This window comes from Phodopus roborovskii, unplaced genomic scaffold, assembly GCF_943737965.1.
Source record: "Phodopus roborovskii unplaced genomic scaffold, PHOROB, whole genome shotgun sequence".
Lineage (NCBI taxonomy): Eukaryota > Metazoa > Chordata > Mammalia > Rodentia > Cricetidae > Phodopus > Phodopus roborovskii.
In genome coordinates, this window is record NW_026125938.1 from 361,995 (window position 1) to 371,866 (window position 9,872).

The window sequence follows — 9,872 nt, forward strand, 5'->3', positions numbered from 1 at the left end:
TTTAATTCTCTTATGGTCCAGGAACAAATGAGTGAGGGTACAGATGTCTCTGTTGTTAATAGCACTTGCCAAGCATCTGATGACCTGAGTCCAGTTCCTAGACGCCATAGTAGAAGGAGAGAGCAGATGCCTCAAAATTGTCTTCTGCCCTCTTCACATGGTCAATGGCATATTGTGCCTGCACACACACATATTCGCACATGCACACACATAACAACACACACGCGTGCACGTGCACGCGCGCGTGCACACACACACACACACACACACACACACACACACACACAAAGAGAGAGAGAGGCGAATAAGTAAAATTATAAAAAGACTTAAGATGGCACTGGACACTATGAGATGCTATAATTTCCGTGTCTTGAAATAGCCATGTGGCAAGGAAGATGGTGGGCATGAGGGACAGTATCATAATTAGTTTTTGACAATTTGGCACAAGCCTAGACACCTTTGAAGTGGGAATTGACACTGGGGAATTGCCTCCATTAGATTAATCTATGGATGTGTTTGTGGGGAATCTTCTTGATTACTAATTAATGTAGGAAGGGCTTATTCCATAGACAGAGTTAGTCCTAGGTAGGTTGATGTAGGCTGTATAATTAAGGTAGCTAAATGGGAGCCTGAAAATAAGCCAGTGGGTACCAGTTCATCTCTGCTTTAGCTTCTTAATCCAGATTCCTGCCTTGATAATAAGCTATAATTATCAACTGGAATATACCCTCTCCTTCCCTAAGTTGCTTTTTAGGCATGATGTTTATCACATCAACAGAACATAAATTAAAACAGACAGTTAAAAAGAAATATTTGTGACATACAATTGTAGGCAAGATGCAGAGATGGAAAGATCATAAGTTCAAGACCAATGTGAACTACATAGCAACCTTTCCTAAATAAACCACCAAAATTTAGAAAGAAAATAAGAATGAAAGATAAAGATAATGAGTGAAGTCTATATGACTTTAGTTCAGTGACATTAAAATGTAAACTTTCAAAGGTAAGTCCATTTGGGAAACTAGAAATTCATCAATGGGGCTGAAGTTTAAACTTGCCTGTATCATGGCTGGGGAGATACCTCACTGGAAAAAGTACTTTTGGCACAATTGTACAATGACTGTAGTTCATATCCTATATTTCATGCAAAAGCCAGCCAGGCTAGGTAGAAACCTGTAATTCCAACAGTTAACAGGCAGAATCAAAGCGTGCTTGGAACAATCTAGCTAGCTAGACTATTAATAATTAGCAGGTTTTGTGAGATCATGCCTCAATAAATAAAACAGAGAATGCTTAAGGAATATATCTGAGATAAGCTTGTACCTCTATAGTGGTATATCCACACATCATGCATGTGCATCCATGCATGTACACCATTAATTAATTAATCAATGTATATCATGGGAAGATAGGGTTGTGAGACTGAATAATAGCTCCAGTGTTTCAAATGAATTGCCAATCTGAGTTTCCTACCTCACCATTTCATAGACTACCTCAATTTTAACAGGAAAAACTTTTCAATCTTTGATTCTGAATGTTTCATATGCTGTGTTCTCTCTCCATGTTTGAAACAGAAGCATAGAATCTCAAATACTGTTAACTTAAGGGAAATAATTGCTAAATATCAAAGTAAATAATAGAAATTGTGAAGTAAATGCAATCATGATAGATGTTCAGTTTTTTCAATATTCTGTTATATTATATTTAGTTAACAACTTGAAAAAGAAAAGAACTTCTTACAAAGCTGTTTCTCCAGTAATAATGTTTCTATTTTGTACAAACTTTTTATTCTTTCCTTTTGAAACAAAGTCTCAATCTTTAAATTGGCCTAGAACTTATATTGGAACTGATCCCAGCCTAGAAACTTTTGAGTTTATATTTTACATATGAACATATATTGAGTAATTTCTTCACCAATGTTAATATTTCTGGGAGACCAAGAAGTTTCTTTTGCATATGCCTAATAAGTTCATAATTAAGTTATTCTGAAAACAACACAAAATTAATAATGACATTGATATTTTATATTTATATTGCATCTGCAGTTATGAAGTCTATACAATGTTTAACTCATTATTATTCTTGGGAGTCTCTAATACAACCAAAATTGATCAGTAACAGTTTTATGAATAAAATAATCTATAGACATTGCTGATTGCATGCATTACAATTATTATAAAATAAAATATTTTATAAAATAAAATATTTTAATAATATATTTCAAACATTATTCCTTTTATTTTTGGTATGATAATATAATTTACCATATTCACTTTCCTTTTCCTTCAGACAAACTTTCCCATATATGCCTCCTTGCTGTTTTTCAAATTCATAGGCTGTTTTGTCATCGATCATTGTTACATGTATATGACATATATCCATATATATTCCTAGACATAATGTACTTCAAGTCTATATAATGTCATACACACACACACACACACACACACATATATATATGTGAATATATATATATATATATATATATATATATATATATATATATATTCACATATATATATGTGAATATATATATATATATATATATATATATATATATATATATTCAGATCAGAACATCTGATATTGGATATCAAATGGTCAAATGGGTGTGCTCTTCCCTAGGGAGTCTATTTCTACTGATGGGTGCTAACTTTATATATAGTGGCTTTATTTATGTCTTCTAGTTAGATGTTGCTTCATCAGAGGCAAGAATAACTATATCATCTTTTGTTTTTAGCATTTGTTTTGTAGGTATTTTTTTCCTTTGATTCTCAATCTATGCCTGTTTCAGTCAAAGCTTTTTTTTTGTGTTTTATTTTTGCTTTTTGCTTTGTTTTACTTGAGATACAAATAATTCTTTTTTCAAATCTAGCCAGTCTGTGTGTTTAAATGTGAGTTTAGGAAACTTGCATTTGAGGATATAATGGATAGTGGTTACATGGTCTATTATTTCATATTATAGAAAAAGTGCTGAGATAAAACTAAAGACATAGAAAATACAGTCAATATTATTACAGCAGAAAACTCCCAAATCTAGAGAAAAATATTCAGAAGAAAGTCATGTCACACCCCAAATAAACTTGAGGAGGGAAGGATCCATAAAATAGTATAGTCAAGATTCCAAAACTATGACATAAATCAGTAAGATTAAAATTTGTAAGGAAATATGTAAACTATGGAACAAGGGGGAACTTTTTAGAATAAAATTAGATCTTCTGTCACTAATCAAATAAAAAAGAAGTAAAATAGAGAAAACATCTACTCAGCAAACACTGCTTTATCTAGAAACATTATTTTAAAATATAATAATGAAATAAGGACATTTCAAGAGAAGCTAAAAAGTCTTAGTCATAGGAATATGTGAAAGAATAAATTTAATTATAGTAATAAATAACAACTGAGAAATAAATAAGTATGTATCATATCCTAACAACAAACTATCAAAACCTTAATAGAAATAGAGGAAATAACACAATCCAGTAGACTAGAAAAAATGACCAATAAAATCAACAACAAAAGTTAGTAAATAATATTCATTAATTACCTTACCTAGGTAAATGCTCTATAATTATACTACACTGTCATACACACATCAGGTTTGCTCAGGTGTCCTTGAATCTGCTCAATTTACCAACAAAGAGGTTCAGACTTCCTGTATGGGTTGAAAAACTAGATTCAATTATTTGTTGTTTGAAAGGAACACAAATAATTGATAAACAGACTGTCAAAAGTGAAATTGAATCTTTTAAATGAATGGAATTTAAAACAACAGTTTATCATAACAACTATTAAAAAGAGAACTAATATGATATAGCAAATATAATTATTAACAGAATGATTGACCTCTCAATGTCATAAAACATATATAAAGTGGCATAAGAGGTCTGGTAAGTTTTGATGTAATAATAGTTGTGTAGTTCTAATACCCCACAATTATTTTCAAAAAGTTCATCCAAATGAAAAATCAAGAAAGAAATTTTACAGATAATTGAAACCCTAGAATAAGTATAACTAAAAAGTATCGATAAAATTTTTCATTCATCTGATGTAGAACAAAAATACTCAAAATTAAGAAGGTCAGACACTGTATTAAAGTTCTCTAGTGGAATATGTATGTATATATGTATGTGTGTGTGTGTGTTTGTGTGTGTTTTGCATGACTTATATGAATGGCTTACAAGCTGTGTTCCAGCTGTCTACCAATGGGTAGTCCAAGAATCCAGTAGTTCTTCAGTCTATGAGGCTGGATTTCACAGCTGGCCTTCAGTATATACTGGAATCCAGAAGAAGTAGGTTATAATGACAGTAAAGGAATGGATTTGCTAGTGAGAGTAAGAGAATGCAGGTTAAAAAAGAGAGAGCTTCCATCTTCCATGTCTTTGCATGGGCTGACACTAGAATCTGTGGCCCAGAGTAAAGGTAGATCTTCCCACCTCACAACATCTGAATTAAAACTGGAACTTCCAACCACATAGATACAAAATAAAAGTGGGTCTCCCAATTTCAAATTATTTAATTAAGAAAAAAATTCCTCACAGCTGTGCCCAGCCATTTGGGGTTTAGTTAATTGCAGATATAGTCAAGTTGTCATTACAGAGATATAGCTAAGACACTTCTAAATTGGAACATTCATAACTTTGGGTGCTTGAATTAAACAAAAAAAGTTCTCAAATTATAAAAAAATCTAACTGCAACTGAATATTTTAGCAAATCAAGAACAAGTCAAACCCAAAAGTAATGTGTGTCAAAAATATTAAACATGAGGGACTTGATCAATGAAAAGAGACTAAGGAATGGTGCATGAAATCAAACACGTTTTTAAAGTTTGAGATAAAAATTGGGTGTGTAATGGATTTCATTTAGATCAAGAGAACATTATTATAGAAAATTTTGATAAACTAAGGTAGGGCTAGAATCCTAACAAACACCAGAACAGAGGGGTATTCTGATGTAGAGAGGATTCCAAAATAATCCCACATAATTACAGAGAGCTGATTTCCAACAAATACTTCAAATACAGATAACCTCTTTAACAAATGGTGCTAATCTTATATATCCTCTTGTAGAATAACTAAACTAGACCCGTACATCTCACTCTGAACAAAAAAATTCAGCTCAAAATAGAACACCTTATTTTAAAACCTGAAAGTCTGAAATTGCTAGAGGTAAAGAGGTAAAATAACTCAAGGTGTGAGTAGGCTTAGAATAGCATGGGAAATAATGCCAATAATTTAAAAAACAGAATAATGTGAAATTAAGAAACTTCTGCAGAGCAAGGAAGTAATCATCCATGTGAAAAGAGAGTGTATTAAATGAAAAAATATTTGCTACTGTATATTATACCCACAACATCTGAAGAAATGTAAAACTTAATCACTACAAAAGAAATCATCCAATAAATAAGTAATCCAACGGTTGAGCAGAAAAATTTCAAGGAAAGGAATTCAAGTGACCAATAAATCCTTGAAAAAAGTATTCAGTATCCTGAGTTATATAATTGTAAATTAAAAATTGTGTTGATATTCCATCTCTCCCTAATCAGCATGATGATCACAAAGATATCAGATGAGAATAAATGCTAGCAGGAATGTGAAGAAAGAGAAATACTTATTCTTTTGCTGTTGAGAATGTCAAATTTCACAGTGACTTTAGAAATAAGTTACTCAAAACTTTGAAAATAAACCTTCCAAATGACCATGTTATATATTACTCCTGGATATATACTCAAGTAGGTAAAGATGAAGGTAGTAGGGGTAGGAGATGGATTAAAACAGCATAATGAAGTGTATTACTTTGGGTGCTAACCTAAAACTTAAAGAGAGAAATTATCCAGACACAGAAAGATAATATTTCAGGGTTTCTTTCATATGTGAAATTTAAAATTATATATATGAAAGCAGAAAAGATACATAAACACACACACACACACACACACACACACACACACACACACACACACACAGAAGAGGAATCATTAGGGACCAGCAGTTGTCTTGAACAGGTAAAGTTGAAAGATGGAGACAGTGGTTAAAACAGTCTAGATGTACATGATCAATACATTCTGTTTATCCATAGAAAAATATTAAAATGGATCTTATTAATGTGCACCATTATCTTATATGAAATTATAATGAGAATACAAAGAATTCTATTAATTTATTTTAAATTTCATATATATATACATATATATATATATTGACATATTTATATATGTGTGTTCATACACATAGGCATGTATGTTTTGTTTTTTTTGAGACAGGGTTTCTTTGTGTAGTCCTGGATGTACTAGAACTTACTTTGTAGAGAAGGCTGGCCTGGAAATGAGAGATCTCTAAGAGATCTGTCTGTCTTTGCCTCCCATGTTCTGGGATGAAAGGCATGCATCAGCATCGCTTGGATTAAGCAGCAATCGAGAATTGGTCCAAAATAGGTCTTATGTTGTTGATTCATAATTTGAAAAATCAAAAGATGCTGGATATTATTAAAACCCTGTTTAAAATTAGTCTGTTCTCTGTATTCTGAACAGAATAAATAAATTCTTATAGTTGCCAATTAAACTCATTAATTTCGTGGCATTCAATTATATTTGGTGTTAATGTGTGGAATCGTTCTCTTAAACCGGTTACACATGAAGATTTATGTTAATTCTTTCAACATGTAGATAAATACATCAGCATGCATCCTTTGAAGTCACATAAATTAAAGATTTCTATGTATAAAAATGTTTAGCATTTCATAACAAAAAATAAAGAATGAGAGAAATATACTTGGATACTAAAAATATAATAAAGATCAATGAACTTCAACTGTCTTCATTCTTAATTGCATCCAATAGAATAAAAAACTATGGGCAATATTAGCAAAATACTCATAAAAGTAAACAATAATTGATAAATTAAAAATACATTCTATTTTTCAATTAAGTCTTTTTGCTTTAATTAAAAACTAGAAAGATGTTAAGCAATCTATCTGTCAATTTAGGAACAAAATATGAACTTGTAAATTAATTCCACTTCTTTTGTTATAAATGATTTTGAAATGCCAAGAGAATTCGTTTGATGATTGTTGGATTCTTTTTTTAAAATTGCATTATTAAAACTCAAATTTCATCTGATATGTATTTTGTTTATCTGCTTTCAAAGCCTTTACTACTGTTATAGAAAGTAATGTACTAATTATTCTCTAAATTACTCTGACAGTTAAGTTGACATCTGTATCAAATTAAATACTAAATGAAGATACCAAAAACTCACAAGACATAAGAAATGGGTATGTGAACTCTATTTTCAAACTTCATGAGTGAAAAAAATATAAGTATGCTGAAATCACCAATATACTGTTGTTTTGGGTTACCAAGAGTAACTAAAATATATGAATTATCTATAGTTTTTATCATCTACGGAGCAATGTTAATCTATGATTTACATTTATAAAATTTCTAAATAGATTTTGGAATTTATGTTTAATTTAGAGTTTGCTTTTAAAACAACCATTTTTATTTCAGTTAACAATCCCAGTGGAGGGTTAAAGTCAACATAACTGTATACATTTTCTGACTTTGTTTTTAGATGAAATAATTTTCTATTTCACTTTAGAGTATCTTGAGTACTTTAATCTATGGATCACAGCCACTACAAATATAAGCTGGGTATTTTTTCTCCTTCTGTTACTGCTGCTACTGAGGATTGAACCTAGGGATTGTACATAAGCTAAGCAAGCTCCTGAGCTTCATCCTTATTATAATGTTTTTATAATTTTCCCTATTACAATGTTTTTGTAAACAATAGATGTGATGGTTTAGCAAATATACAATAATGACGGCTGAGAATGATCATGCTGTGACTTCATTAAACACATTTTAATTTTCTTATTGCTAAGAATTCAGGAGAAACCAACCATTCATGCAACACTACATGTAATGTACAAAGGAATGAAAGCAGAAGTTCAAAAGTGATATGTATCAAACACCCAAGGCACATTACAGTATATTTTTCATGGTAATGATGTATTTCCTTCAGTGAAGTACACTCTACATCAGTCCAGTTACTTGTTCATATGTATCTAGAACAACCTTGTAAGAAGTATTTGCTTACTGCTATTGACACTCAAATAGCCTGTACTTTTGCTTTTTTTTTTTTTTTTTTTTTTTTTTTGTTAATTTTATTTTTAGTTAAGATTGCTTGGCCAAACTTTGGTTTCTTTCTGTCTAGATCTTTTACCTGAAATTAACCTGTTTCTCTTTATCTACCTTTTGCCTAGGGGCATTTTAATTTTCTTTCTTTCTGTATATCTTACTTTCACTGTTACTCATATCTGGCTGGCAGATGTCTGGCTTCCAAGCCTGGACTTTCTTCTCTTTATTATCTTTTGTGCCTCTTTTTCTTAAGCCTAGATTTCCCCTCCTATTTATTGTCTCCCTTGCCAGCCCTGATTATCCTCTTTTTCTGCCCAGCTATTGACCATTCAACTTTTTATTAGTAGACTGATTAGATAGGCTAGGTGAAACAAATGCAACACACATTTAAATAATTAATCACACAACCTTACATTGTTAAACAAATGTAGCATAAACAACTGCAACAAACCCATAACCAATTAAAGTAATATTCCACAGTACAAACAAATATAACACCTCTTACCTCAGTTAAAATAATATTCAACAACATTTCCACATTTTGCTAAAAAGAAAGGGTTTTAACTTTAACATAGTGAAGCTATATATAACATGCACAAGTATCAAGTAAGGATTACATTGGTAATATCCAGTCCATTTTCATTTGGCAAATTTGGATAAATCACTCTATTATCTGTTCTATTTTGATGAGTCTGTAGCTCTGTACCTAATTTACATTTTATCATAACTAAGGAAAACTATATCTAGCTAGTCTTCGACTCAATCAAAGAATCCAGAAGGATATATTACTGAGTAAACAGGAAGTGTAGTGCAAGGCACATCCAAAATTATAGAAATTACAGACATCTGGCTAGACAGTCAGCCAATGTTCTTTTGCAACATTGGGGCACCCAGTATCATCTCAAAATCAATAGAAACACTGTTTTATTGTATTCTTTTAAATTGTTTCCTGCTTTATTTGGCTTTCCTCATCCATCTTTTTCCTTCTTCCTCCAGTAATAGCATGAGTATAATCCCCCTTTTACTATTTGCTAGATGAGTAATATATCATAGTCTAAATCCTCATTTGTTCTGCATAAGTAATCATACATGTCATTTTACATAATGTGAATAATTTTGGCACTCTTAATATTAAAATGATTGTGCTACATTATATGCACATTTTCCTTTTTGACCACAAAAGAATACCTCATCAAATTCACGCAATATAACTTCTGGCACAAACCTTTAATCCAAACATTTGGAAGGGAGAGTGAGATAGATCAATGTGAGACTAATATCTGCCGTCTTGTCTACAAAGTGAGTTTCAGGACTGTCATGTTTATATAGAGAGAATATCTCTAAAACAAAACAAAAAACCCACAAACATAACAAAAACACAAACACAAAAACAAAACCACCACAAGAAATTACTAGATATCTCTTTCTCAGGCACTGTCAATACTTGCTTTCCTATAGGAGTATGATAGCTCATTTCAGCTATGACTTTGAGTATCCTTTCACATGTGTATTGGCTTTTGTAGAACTCTCAGTGAGATGTCTACTGACATATTTTGCATCACACATATTTTTAATGTCAATTTGTTAAAGCATTTTCTATTTTATTTTATAGGAATTAAGCAAATATTGTGCTTCTTTTTTCTTAAAGTCCAAACTATGAATTGATTAATGGTATATTTTGGCATATTTGATATTTGAAAATACCTTTACCTTTTATTTTATAATTTATTTCTTT